This window comes from Martes martes (genome assembly GCF_963455335.1).
Source record: "Martes martes genome assembly, chromosome: 6".
In the NCBI taxonomy this organism is placed as follows: domain Eukaryota; kingdom Metazoa; phylum Chordata; class Mammalia; order Carnivora; family Mustelidae; genus Martes; species Martes martes.
Window position 1 is genome coordinate 39,244,767 of NC_137893.1, and position 15,078 is coordinate 39,259,844.

Genomic DNA, 15,078 nt, shown 5'->3' on the forward strand with positions numbered 1-15,078 from the left:
TTTAAGTAATGAAGAGACAACATATAACATTTTAGGGGGTTGTTGCTGCTGAATCATTTTAAAGCTTATTTCAAGCATTCCCCTTAAGGAGGAGACTGAATAAATGTAGTAGTAAAGGGGAAGGAGGTATTGGATGTTTTCTGGTTTTCTTTCCATATTAGATAACTCAGTAGAAACAGTTTTGGAATTAACTCAGATAGACAGCAGGAAGGAGATTAGATTTGAGGATGAAGTTGAGTTTAGTTTGATTCAGTTTTTGTGGTGATCATGAGATCTGGAAAAACTCTTAAAAGTCTGATGCCAAGTCTCTGTAGGGAGGGACTGGGGTGTTGGGAGGGCTGTCTGAAAGGGAGAGGCAGCAGAACCTGGGCTTTCATCATTTTTTGAAAGCAGAGGGAAGTACTTCCTTTGGGGATTATTAGAGCAATCAACAGTAATTTCAAGAGACATGAAAACAGCAGTGACTGTTTATGCCGCTGAAAATTGACTTAAGGTCTACAGGCCATCACATTGTCTTCTGCACTTTAGGACTCAGGAGCTGGTACAATTATTCTAGACCCTTCCCAAAGATTGGGAATAGGTGTGTGTGTGTGTGTGTGTGTGTGTGTGTGTGTATACACGTGCGCACACAGCAGCAACAGCAGAACAAGCGACTGAAATCAAAAATGATGATTCATCACAATCAAGTGGCCACACAGATTGAAAGACAAAACCTATCTATTTAATTTAATAGTTACTTACTGAAGATGAGGGTGAGGCAAATGAAGTAGGAGACCCTGCCATCACAGAGCTAATCCAACTGGGAGAGGAGACAGACAGGTGGGAGAAAGAGAGTGTACCAAGCCCAAGAGTAAAGGAGGACTTCCTCTGTTGCTCATATCTGACATCTGTTTATTAAAGGTTGAGCACCGTAATGTCAGCTGCATGTACTCAGGGTTTTGTCCTGTTCCCCACCATATCCTGCTGCCTGGAACATTCCTGATTTACAGCATGTGCCCTCAGTAAATGTTTATCCTGCTTGATTAATACGCCATGAAGTAAGTATTATGATAATGATTTCAAAGATTAGGAAACTGATGCTAAAAATGGTTAAGTACCTTGCTAAGAGTATGTAGCTGGTAAGTGCCAGAGAGAGGAATCCAAGGCTAAGAACCCTTGTATGAGATTCCTAGTCCAGGCACACATTTGCCTTTTAAATATCAGTCACATATAAACACTTTGAAACTGATACGTGGAAAAAACAGGTGTGGTCTTTACTTAGTCTGGGTCAATTTGTACAGCTGAAATAGGGAAAACATTTAATTGTCATTTAATCCACCTAAAATGCCAATACCCTTAAAAATAGGGCCATTAGTAATGCAAGTATGAGGTCCTCAGGATTGAGAAAAGCCTGCTTAACTAAACAACAAATCTCACGGGGTTAGCCTGCTTCCAGAATTCTTTTCTGGCTTGGCTGTTCTCCACTTTTTATATAAACGGCCAGGCCTGCCAACCCCTGTAGAGCTAAACATCTATAGCTCCTGACAAAGGTTCTGCAATAAAGAAGCACTATGTACTGTGTATTCAAACCCTCCCACTTTTCACATACTCTGATCAGTACACATTAAACGGCCTTTTAAATCTGGTCTGAGCTAGACCTGGAAGATACCCACCTATCATTTCTTTTCATTGGAAATACACAGAGCAAGATATGTTGGTATGGTAGAATCAACCCTTCAAGTTCACAAGATGAAAAGTATATTTTCTTGAAATGGAAGTTTTCCAGGACTCAAAGACATTTGGTCAGCATTTCTGGAAATCTATAGGAAACTAGTTAAATTTATGCTCTATGAAAATCTCATATTCTAAGATGAGTTATAAATTAAACCAAAAATACCAATCACATGTTGTCATCTTCCTTTCCCTTGTTCTCTCATCTATTTGTTTTATTAATATCCTCTTGCTTTTAATGGCGTTTAGAATATTTGTATAATACATCTTTCTGTGATAAACATTGATTTTTAAAGAAAGAAAAATCAAGTTAAATAAATGATACATGCAATAACATTTTTCTTGTTTATAATGTTAAGCTGGAGAGATACATTGTTTCTAATATTGATTTAAATGGGAAGGAAATATGTCATGGTTTTCATACTGGTTCATGATTCTTAATCTTACCACCAGAATTAAGAATCCAAGGCCAATCCAACAAAAAAAGTAAAACTCAACGAACAGCACATATAAAACGAACTTAGGATTATAATTAATTTCACAGTACTAAACTATATATAAAATACTAAAATGCATTATTATTGACAGCCATTTTACTTTGGATGTCAAATGGCATCATTTATTCACATGATGGGCATTATAAAAGTAGCTATCCACTAGGCCAAGGACCAAAATCTTTTTCTAGAAAGGTCCACATAGTATATATCTTAGGCTTTGTGGCTCACGTATGGTCTGAGTGTATATTCTTCTTTTCCTTTATTTTTCAAGAATATTTTAAAAACATCCTTAGTTTGTAGTCTGGATCCGACCAGTGACCTGTAATTTGCCAAATGCTGCTCCCCTTCTGTTCTAGGTAGGTCCACACAGGCAAAGCTCTAAACCATTTGCAAATACTTTTTTTTTTTTTTTTTAATTGATAGAGGGGGAAAGAGAGAGAGAGAGAGCTGGTGGTGGGGGGAGGGACAGAGAGAGAGAATTTCAAGCCGATTCCTCACTGACCATGGAGGAGCCCAATGCAGGGCTCAATTTCATGACCCTGAGATCACCTGAGCCAAAATCAAAACAGTCCCAAGCTTAACTATGTCACCCAGGCACCCCTGGCTAATACTTTTAACTTGGTTCTGTGAAGGAGGAAATGTTTGCTAAGATGTGATAAAAAATAAAACTTTCTTATTCAATCTTTTTTTTTTTTTTTTAAACTTACAGTTGCACAAAGACTTGTACATTCACAAGGATAGACAATTTCAGGGCCAGTTGTGCCAGCAAAGGTGTTTAGGACTTTCCCAACACAATCTTACAGAAAGCAAACTCTCAGTCATGTGGAGACCCAGTCCCAATAACACATGCAAATGAAAGGTCCAGTTTTATAGTGAACTGTGGTGTATGCTGAGTTTGCTGGCCTGACTCTGTCCTTTGATTTGACAAATGGTCATTGAGTGTTTGTACATCTCAGTCAGAAACTGCAGCACACAGGATCTGGGGCAAGAGATCAAACCTGGAAGTCTCATGCCCATGTGCTTTTGAATCAGAGATAGCAAGATAGAAATAAACATATGTGCAATGGGGAACATAAACTGAGCCATGTGATAGTGAGTAGCAATGTTCAGGAGCGAGGGTCAGTTGTTTTTTAAAATACAAAGTTTAGGGTGCCTGGAAGCATCTGCCTTCAGCTCAGGTCATGATCTCTGGTTTCTGGGATTGAGCCCCATGTTGGACTCCCAGTTTAGCGTGGAGCCTGCATCTCCCTTTCCCTCTGCCACTCCACCTGCCTGTGCTCTCTTTCTCTCTCTCTCTTTCTCTCTCTCTCTCTGTCAAATTAAATAAATAAATAAATAAATAAATAAATAAATAAAATCTTGAAAGAAAAAATAAAATAAAATGCAAAGTTTATATAGATTGATTATTTAACTCAAATAGAGCAATTCCTTCCAGGTGTCCTCAGTTAAAGTGAAAAATATTCCCTCAAGTTGGGGTCCCATATGTGAATAAAAAGGGTATTTTTTTTTTCATTTTGAATTCATACATTCATTGTTTTTATTATGGGGTGCTTCATATAAATAGGACAATCAGGGAAGAGTGCTGATTTGCTTGTAATCTCTAAATATCACGTGAGAAATAGCAGCTTCCAATGTGAAATTTATCAGGAAGAAATAACACCTACCATGGAGCTTCAATAGCTCTAGTAATCTGGTAATATTCATAATTTTCACAGAAAGATCTTGGCAGTTTACCCGGTTGACAGCAAAAATGGAATATCCAATAGATAGTGCTCTCGAGAAAATTCCCCAAATTTCACCAAGAGTATTATATACATTTGTTAGTGCACTATGAAGTATTAGAAATAGGTGAGACAACCCTTTGAAAATAAATGCAGAACATTTGATCTCTCTAATTTCACATCCAGTGCTTTTCATACTCTTACTAATCCACAAAATACAATAACCTGCATTGATCTCCTCATGATTATAAATTAGCAAGCTTTATATAGCATTATATTTCATTTTTTGTGATAAGTTCATTCATTCTAAACTGACTTATTTTGTTTTTCATGTTACCATGTAAAATTTAAATAGAATACTAATGAAAATAACAAGATAAAGAGAACACACAGTTTTTTTCTGCCACAAATGCTGACCTGGGGACTTTACTGAGTTCTTCAGGTACCAAGTTACATTTCAAGAAAGTTTTGATAAACCTCATAAGAGAAGTTGTAGAAAAGACACTAAGATCAGGTTCTGGAACGAGTCCTTTGCAAAGAAAGCAAAAGGAATAAGCCAGTTTGTCAATGAGGGGCACAAGATTAGAGTAAGCCAGATCTTCTCAAATGTAATAAAATTTAGAAAGAAAAGTAAATGGCTTTATTAGTTGCAGAATTTGAATTATGTCTACAAATGGCTGTTTGATATAACATGGAATGGAAGGAGAGATTGTAAGAAAACTAGGGAAATCTCTTTATCCTAAAGATATTCTGAAAATAGTCCCTTATACATCATTATTACATACAAAAATAGCATAAAAATTCAATTCATTCCTGGATTTTATTTTTAGCATATCATAAAGATCTTCCCTTCCCTTTCTCCTTTCCTACTCTTTCTACGATGAGGAACTCTTAACTTTTTGTTGTCATTTTGTACCTGTTACGACTGGTAAATCATATACAAAAGAAAGTGAGCTTGCTCTAGAAAACCTTATCAGGGTTTTCTTCCTTTTTTTTTTCTTCTTCTTCTTTTTGACAGTCCATCCTTTAGAAGCAGACCCTCTCCTTTCCTCTATGCTTTAGGATATATAATATGTTCTATGTATTATATACTGTATGTTATTTGTGGATATGTATGTATACACATACAATATTTTTTTCTTTTTACTTTTCCGACCTCCAACATTTTTTAAAAGATTTTATTTATTTATTTGAGAGGGAGACAGAGAGAGAGAAAGCACGAGAGTAGGGGGAGGAAGAAGCAGATTCAATGCTGAGCAGAGAGCCTAACGTGGGGCTTGATCCCAGGACCCTGGGAACATGACCTGAGCTGAAGACAGCCATATAACCTACTGAGCCACCCAGGTGACCCAATCTTCAACATTTTTTAATCAACATTTATAATTTTAAAAGTATGTATCATGACCTACTTCATAAGATCATAAAACACTGGAAAATAACTGTACCTCATAGTTTACTATGGGTATGTTAAAGAAATCACAATTTACATTTAGATCATAGAAAAAAACAACTGATAGAAAATTACTAATGTTTTCTCATTATATCAATTTATCTTCCTAGACTATTCAATGTCTTCATGTATATACTTCTGTTTTTTTGTTTTTTGTTTTTTTCAAAGAAGCCCTGGAATTCCCAAATGACTAAATCTAGTAAAATTGGAGAGGCTATCAATTTCCACTTTTTAGTAAATAAAAATTAAAAGTCACTTAAATAAGTTTTAGATTTGCATGTGACACTAATTTTCTTGTGTATTCCGAAGTCAGTGAAAATGTCCCCTTAAGAATTTTAATATTTCCTAAAGCAGGAAAATACAGTGCTTAAATAATGGCAAGCTTTATGTTCTCTGAAGAACATATGTTCTTACATTCTTTATGTTCTCCTTTCTTGTAAAACCATTTTGGATACAAAGGTCATGTGATCTATAATTAAAATGCCTGAAACATGAAAACACATCATAAAAGTGCTCTGATGCATCAGCCTTCCCCAAATAATTATAGACTTAAAGCCAACAGATTTGCATTATCCTCTAGAAAGACCCAACGTTTTAACACAAATAAACAAAACATTTCAAAGCTGTGTACAGCAAACTAGAAGACTGAGGGTTGATGTACTGGAGAGTCCCTTCTCAACCCCAGGCCAGAGAGGGGACCCGTCTGGGTGTCAGATTCCTCTCTAGACACCTGCCTACTCCAGCAGGTCATTGTGAAGGGACTGAAGCTAACTTCCCACAACATACAAAGAGCTCAATAAATCACTTATGATACTAATGAAAACTCGATCTTGTATTCTTAAATTTCCAAACAATGCTAATAATATCTCCTATTTTGCCACAGACGATAAAGATCCATCAGTTACTTGATTCAAACCAAAAACCATCTTTCTTGTAAAGAAGTGGTGACACATTCATAGACTTGCCTTTGTCTTAAGCTTTTACATAGATCTTCCTACTTGCTGTGTTATGACAAAGTTACTCTTTAAAATTAATAAAAATTATGGGGTGCCTGGGTGATTCAGTCAGTTGAACATATGGCCTTTGATTTTGGCTCAGATCATAATCTTAGGGTTGTGAGATTGAACCCCTCCTCGGGTTCCATGCTGGGCAGGGAGCCTGCTTGGGATTCTTTCTCTCCCTCTGCCTCTCCTGCCTCACTGCTTGCATGCACGTGCTCTCTCTCAATCTCCCTCTCCAGTAAATAAATAAAAAAATAAATAAATAAATATGATGCTATAATTAGTTAAATCTGAAAAATCAAACTTGGAAAGTATGATAGAAATGAAATACTACAAACATAACAATTTACTACTGCATTATACTGAAGCATCTCTAAATGTTCATGTGCTTAATAATTATTTTTAGAGTAATATTTGTTATGGTATGTTCTAAAATGTGCTAAATGGTCTTTATTGCAGAAACAATGGTTTTTCATAGGCCTAAATAAATCCATCCATAAATAAAGCATCTTTTATGGGCTAGTGTGGAAGATTTTGGACTTTCAGGACAAAAATAAGGTTATATACATATAAAACATACACCTCAGGGGAAATATTTTTTATGTATTATCATTGACTGGATTATAAAAAAATAGTGTCAAAGTTTCAATAAAGAAATGTAAAGACCAATACCAAAAAGCAGTATTGAATTGTAATGCTCCACTTCCCAGCACATAGGTTGTCTGATTTTACCCAGAGGGTATTACATATCTGGGATTCTAAGTCTATTTAGAATATGCTGAAGGTACACCTTCCAGGCACACTGTGCCTTTAACTAAACTAGTAAACAGTATGTAACACTCTCTGTAATTTTTCTGATCTGAGAAAATCATAAATATAATACCTTCTACTAGTCCAGGACACAAAGGTATTCCAGAAACATGAAGCATGCACTGTTTTGTACAAAATCTACATGCAAAAAATCACTTAAATCTCTTGAAAGAGAACTACTGTGGGATGATCTTCTACAATAAAGTAGCAGTATCCTTTGGTAGTCTGTTTGAATTTTACTTTGTTTTCTCTACTTCCTTCTAAACCTGTTGTCCAATATTCTGTCTACATAATACATACCTAGCATATTTTGAAGGATGACATTTTATGATGGAAATATATATATTTATAATTCTAAACCCAAGTCATGTATTTTCAGTGTTATAGTTTTCCTTTTGATATTTATAAAATAATACATATTTTTCTGTTATTTACACAAATTTGAGCAAATACAATGGTAGCCCTTTGTTGTGGAGAAGTTCATTTAATTTATTAAGTAGCTTGTTTTGGATGTATATTCTTTTGGAGAGTCTCTGACTTTCTCAAATATTAGGTTAATATTTTTGTAAGATTTAGAATGCCCTCCACTGTATATCAGTTCTCAGAGTGATAGTGAAAACTTTTACAGGCTTGGTTGAAAATCAAATGCACATGGAAGTGATATGAAATCTACAAAATGCTCTCTCTGCCCTCTAGTGCCACCCACCAAGAGGGAACACAATAGGTATCTTAATGATTAGAGAGATAGTGATGATGTTAAATCCAAGTTACTCTTAATCTTTAACATTTAGTTTGTATGTGTGTGGGCCTGTGGGGAACAGATGTTGGAAAATGACCAGCAATGGATCATTTTGCAGAAAGGTCTTAGTGCTGGGGAAGAAAAAACATAATCTGTGCAGTCAGATAAATAGGGATGTGATTGCCAGCTATGCCAATTGCTAACTACTTAATAGACATATTATTGTACATAGTCAGCTTGTACTTTAGTTTCACTGCCTATAAAGTAGGGATAATCATTCCTTCTTCATAGCATTGCTGGAAAGATTACATTTCATATATGTGTAAATCTCCTAGCACATAAACTTCTGGGATATCCCTCACTGTCTTTCCGTAAATGTTAGTGTCATTCTTCTCTCCTTTCTTCACCATTTAAATATTAAAAAAAATTTTTTTTGAAGATTTTATTTATTTATTTGACAGAGAGAGGGAGAGAGAACAAGCAGGGGGAGCAGGAGAAGGAGAAGCAGACTACCCACCGAGCAGGGAGCCCAATGTGGGGCTTGATCCCAGAACCCTGGGATCATGACCTGAGCTGAAAGCAGATGCTTAACATACTCAAGTGCCCCTCAAGTGTCCCCTACCCTTTTTTATTTTTTTCTAAGAGAGAGAGAAAGAGAGAGGCAGGGTAGGGAGGATGGGAAGGGACAAAGAGAGAAAATCTCATGCAGGCTCCCTGCTGAGTGAGGAGCTCCAAGGTGGGGCTCAATCTTGGGACCCTGACATCATGACCTGAGTTAAAATCAAAAGTCGGGGTCCGATGCTTAACTGACTGAGCCACCCCGGCATCCCACCCCTCCACTTCTTCACCATTTCAATCAAATTCAACAATTCTTTACTGAGCAACTCCTATGAGAACATAGTAGGCACTGAGGGATGCTACCCTTAAGCCCCTCAAAAGCTAGAGAGGGAGATACCACACAGGCTATCCACGCACATACACAAACAAACGAGGACATTCCACCAACAGAGTTTTTCTGCTGATGGTGCCATTATCATCTGTCTGTTTCCCACAAACTGAATCCTGACTAGCCATCAATCATCAGACCCCATTATTTATTTATTTACATCTATATCGATATCAATATCTATATCGATATAGATAGATATAGATATAAATATCTCCCCTCCTAATATATTTTGCATCTATTGTATTCCTTGCATTTCCTCTGGTGACCACTGCTCTAATTTAGGTTCTTATTAACTTAACTATTGCAAGAGTTTCTTAACAGGTTTTTCTGCTTCAATACTTTCTAATCCATACTTTGCACTACCATCTCGGTTATTTCACTAAAACAAATTGTATTCCCTCACCTATGTTCTAAACTTTTGACTTCCCCATGAAAACCAAAACAAAACAAAACAAAAAAACATTCAAGTCACTAAACATCTCCTATAATTCTTTGACTAATTGGCCAACCCATTCCAGGTCATAATTGATAATAAATATTCTTTAAGCAGGACCCTCATCCTTTTGCCTTTCCTCTATTTTTCAAGTCGGAACTACCTTCAATGATGTTTCCTTCCCTCTTCACAAAATATCTTCTTGTCAAATCTCACCTAAACTTTGTGATACTAATCTGTATTGTTGGCCTGAATCTTCCTTCCCTATTCTCATGCCTATATTATGACCCCCCCCAATATGAACTCTCTTAGAATATGCATGCATATGTCTACATATCTATCTCTTCCACTGGAATGTGAGATCCTGAAAAACAGGGAATATTGGATCCAGTTATGGATTATGGGTTTCTCCAGGCCTTAGAATAATGCTTTTTTTTTTTTTTTTTTTTTTTTTTGGAAAGACTTACACACAGAGCCTCTAAGATGGAACTGGATTCAGCTTTACTTGCTTAATCTGTTCTCACCAATTTATCTTGCATTTCTCTTACATTTATTCAAATACTACCTTTTTCAACTCTTTAACCTAGTTTCCTAACCTTTGGCTAGTGACATTCAATTCCATACTCCCTTTTATTTTACATGATTTAACAGTTTCCTTTCACGAGTGAAGTATATAGTTAGCCCCCTTTATATATTAACTCCAGTGCAGCCATGTAATGTCATTTGCCTAATCCAGCCCTTATGAAATATCAAACTTAGGGTTGAAATTTGACATACCAATTGGATAAATTGACTGCAGATCAGAATATAACAGACGTCCACAAAAGGAAAACAACATCACGAGCGGGAACTCATAAAAACAACCCCCTCCAATTTTGCTATCCCTTTTATCTACCGAAGCATAAGAAACTATCCCAAATCTTAGCCGTGATTTCAATGACAGCGTTTATACTGCTCACAAATATGGAATTGATTTTCTTCACACACTTTACTTAGTGTCATCTGGGGTGGCTTGAAGACTAGGGGCTGGAAGCAAATGAAGGCACTTTCATTTTCATGGCAGGTCAACAGGAACCTCACCTGGGGCTGTGGTCAGAGCACCTATAGATGGACTTTCCAAGTGCTCCCTTGCAATGTAGTGGCTGGGTTCCAAGGACAGCCATCCCCAGAGCAAGTGGTGGAAACAATAATGCTTTTCTGATAGCCTTAGAGGTCACACAGAATCACTTCTCTCATAGTAACAGGCCCACTCTGATTCAAGGGGGAAGGCACATAGACCCCCCAATCTCTAATTACATTGTATTGTAAAAGTATGCAGATGACGTATATTGGTGAGCAACATCTGGAAAACACAATCTTCTACATTGAGCTTCAAGAGGATATCTGCAGGCAAAAACTTCCTGTTTCTTGATAATGTTCCCCAAATGCATATTATGGGATGTGGGTTGTTATAATGGCAAGGAGGAGATTAGGATTTTTAAAGATGTTGCTCTGTAGGGTTGACTCCCTGGAGTTGGAATTCAGACATTTCATAACTAACTACAGATATTCTCAATATGAGAATATGAGTCTTTCCAATTCACAACTAGCGTATAAGAGGGGTAGAGTGGGGAGCAGAAATGGCTATGTTGAACGGCAAGCAGTAGAGCCAGCTGCACTGATGTTTTATTTTCTCAGCCTTACTATCTTAATCTTTAGAAGCAAGCTAACTGGTACTTGCCAAATGAGATGTGGGATATGGGAAATAGTCATTGTTGAATACATGCAAACTCTATACATCTTTCTTCATTTCATGCTTCAAAACTATTCTTTTGCATTTTACATTTTAAAAAAGCTGACATTTGGAGAGATGAAATTGCATACAGTCAGAAAACAAAGGAGAGGTAGATATCCAAGATTCAAAGTTTCTCTGACTCCAAAGAAATTGTCTCTTTGTCCACTCTACTTTGATGTTCACCAACAGTAGCGTAAAATCTAAAGTTGGATTATTGCCCTTCATCACTCATGTGCATAATTTACTTAAAATCAGACATTCTACAAGGACCGTGGGAAGACTTTTCACCTCCAATGGACTAGAGTCTTTGATAACATTTGCCATAAATATGTTTCATCCTGAAGTCATCTTGTCTCTGTAATGCAGCACTGAACACAGAGGTTCAGCCAAATATACTTTGAAATGCTTTACAAGATAAAACACTCTTCTTTCTGAAAGATAGGCACCACTTTGAGGTAACCCTATTCCTACAACTGAAGATGAATCGAGGTGACCTTCTGTCTGGGCAAGAATATAAGTTTCTCTCTTAAACTTTCTCAATTCAGTAACCACTTTTCCTTCTTAACTATAAGTTTTTAACTTTAGCACACAACATAGACTATCTGCACTTCGGGAACCTCTGAGAATTCAGTCGTGAGTTAACTGTCACCCAACACAGACCAAAGGCTCTCATAAGACATATGATGTTAGAGGCAGTATAATGGGCATGTTAACCAGCCCTTCTCCTAGTCTCCAGGTGCTATCCTCACTATCAAGTTTAATCATCAGAAAGTGGAATACCTTGACCATTTCCTCTTATCCCCTGCAGAAAAGCTTTCACTGAGTACAATTTAATGTTATGTTTTCAGCCTGTAAAGTGAATCAATACCAGAACTGTCCATTTGAACAGTATTTTTGTTTCTTACAGACTTTGTCTATTATGTTACTCAGCACCTCTTATACAAGGAACCAGATGATAAATTTCTCCTAAAATTTAGTCCCAGGAAAAAGTTTGTTTCTACAGACAAATGTTTATTTTCTTTTGTCAGAAAAGAAAAAAGAAAATGAGTATACCAATGTGTTTATCTTCTTGCCTTTCCTGCTAGAAAACTTATAGCCATTTTGGGGCCCAATAGTAATTCATTAATACTAAGGGCCTCTTGACATCTGGATGGTTTCTTACTTCTTTTGGAAAATTTTTGATCATCTTACATTTTTATTTGCTTTGTTTTAGAATTAAAATTATTTTTAATTTAAAGAGGAAATTACAGAGAATGCAAAGTAAAAGAAATGAAGATAAAATTATTTAAAACATCTCCCAATCCCTAATAACTTCTCACCTCAGTATTTTGTAAATTTTTTTTCAATAAAAGTGGCAATAACAGGAATTTCTGACTAGTTCTAGAATGCAGGTTTTGGAAACCCAGAAACTCTATTTTATTCAAAATTACCCCTTTCATCTCTTATCAACCCATTAGGGAAATCATGTCATTGTCAAGTGTTGCTGTCAATCATTTGTCAGTTACCAAGATGATGGTAAATAGTGTAGTCATGTCACATCTAGACCACTTTTAACCTCTTTATTTCTGTTACCCAGATTACTCCGTCTTTAAAGTGAGGATTATACTTCTCTCCACATGTATACAGGAGGATTCTGAGTAACATTGTCCACTGAGTAATAGTGTCCAAATCTAGATCGCCATAACGTTATAGATATAGGACGAATACTGCTTTACAGATTGTTAACCAAAACAAGTAAAAATTTTAGTGAGTAGAAGAGCATGGAATTTAGTGGATAAAGTGGAAACTGGAAAATGTGAAAAATTACACTGAAATTTATCTTGTATAAGCTACAACTATAAATGAATCTGCTCATATTCTTTCTAAATTTGTGACAGTATTATTCTAATTAATAATTTGGCTACTTGGTCAGAAATTTCTTTTGTAACCAATCATTTTAATTGGTCATGTCCCTAAAATATTACAAATGTTTAGAGTTATGATTGTCTCAACTGGGTCATTTGAAAGCACTTCACAGTTCAAATATGTCCTATAAACATTTTTACATAATTTGCCTGAATTAAACATAATAAAGCATTTCTTTTCTTGTTTTTAGATTGTAAAGTCAAAGGAAAGTAAAATCTTTATGGAAAGGTTTTTAGCTTCAGGAATTCATTGACTTCACAGGACAAAAAGATCTAATTTTCAGGGTATGTCACCCCCCCATCCCTATCTCCCTGGCACAAACATATATATAAGCATACATATTTTCAGAGAGGAAACTTTCCTCTGGTCAAGGTGCTGAAATGAAAATTTGGTCCAGTGTTTCCCACAAATATGGATGTGAACATTGTGGGGAATCAGATTATGACTCATAAACAAAGACCTTCCCAGGCCTTCTGAGATTCCTTGTGAAGAAAACATGTTTTGCCTGATATTTCCAATTGCTTAACCGAGTTTCATAAAGAAACACTTTTCATAAACAGCCCTGAAATAAATATGCATGACACGAACATACACATACATAGTGGTGCTTTAGGTTTTACACTTTTTAAATAAAATACGCCCATGAGCAGTGTGTGGTCTTGGAATACCTTCAGTGTTTTTTCTCATCTCTGGAAATATCAGATACATTACTTACAGGTGGATGAGGAGCTGTCCCTGAATAACAGACAGTTATTACCAATCACAGAATCAAGAATGCTATTTAGTCTCAAATTCTCATTAACTGAAAATTCACATCGATAAAAGTGGTGTTTAACATACATTATAATTCCTCTCCTAGTTGCATGCCACTTTCATGCAAACATAAAGAATTAATGCCACGGTGGAAGTTCATATAAAACGAACCACTCTCCAAAAAGATGATCAGAGTTCTGAGGTACTCAGACTCCACAAAAACATTAGATGAACGCAGGTAAATAAATGGCATTATTTCAGCTACTAACAGGCTAATACCACATCCAAAACTGCTTTGTGTGTGTGTGTGTGTGTTTTTGTTTTTTGTTTTTTATAATTTAAAAAATTAGGCTGCACTAAGCCTAACCTAGCATCACTTTTTTTTTTACAAAAATGAAAATCCGCAATAAGGGACATGTGCTGTAGGGATTTCATGCTAGTAATATTTCATTATGAACACAGTTATTTAAAACAGTTTTACAAAGTTTGTATTTCAAGTTTATTTCCTAAATTTTTTCTTATTTTATAATGGAAATGAAATGAAATAACCTTTTTTTTCATCACTGAAAACTTAAAAAAAATTAACTACTGGAATATATGGCGAGCTTATATCATTTACAAAAATGTATACCCTTTTCAGTATTATAGCCTGTCCTACGCTGCAGAAAGTAATGCACCTCTGTCTCATTTTATTCTGGGAAGCAAAACAGATCATGTACATGTTCCCCTTATGGGTGTGAGATCTAGTTTCCTGCATCGATCTTTCTTCTTCTCCTTCTCCTTCTTCTTAAAAAAAAAAAAAAAAAAAGATTGGGGTGCCTGGGTGGCTCAGTGGGTTAAGCCTCTGCCTTCGGCTCAGATCATGATCTCAGGGTCCTGGGATCGAGCCCCACATCGGGCTCTCTGTTCCGCAGGGAGCCTGCCTCTCCCTCTCTCTTTGCCTGCCTCTCTGCTTACCTGTGATCTCTCTCTCTGTCAAATAAATAAATAAAATCTTAAAAAAGATTTTTAAAAAGATCTTATTTATTTATTTAACAGAGAGAGAGAGACTGTGAGAGAGGGAACACAACCCGAGGGAGTGGGAGAGGGAGAAGCAGGCTTCCCACCCAGCAGGGAGCCCAATGCAGGGCTTGATCCCCTAATTCTGGGATCAAGACCTGGCCCAAAGCAGATGCTTAACCACTGAGCCACCCAGGCACCCCTCCTGCGTCTATCTTCTCATTTCTCTTCATACACTGATGCAGATGACAGATGTAAACATACTTCATACTCGTTTCTCTTTACTTATTAACTAAGTAGTAGTTTAGGTAGAGTAATTCTTCAGTTTAATGAGATA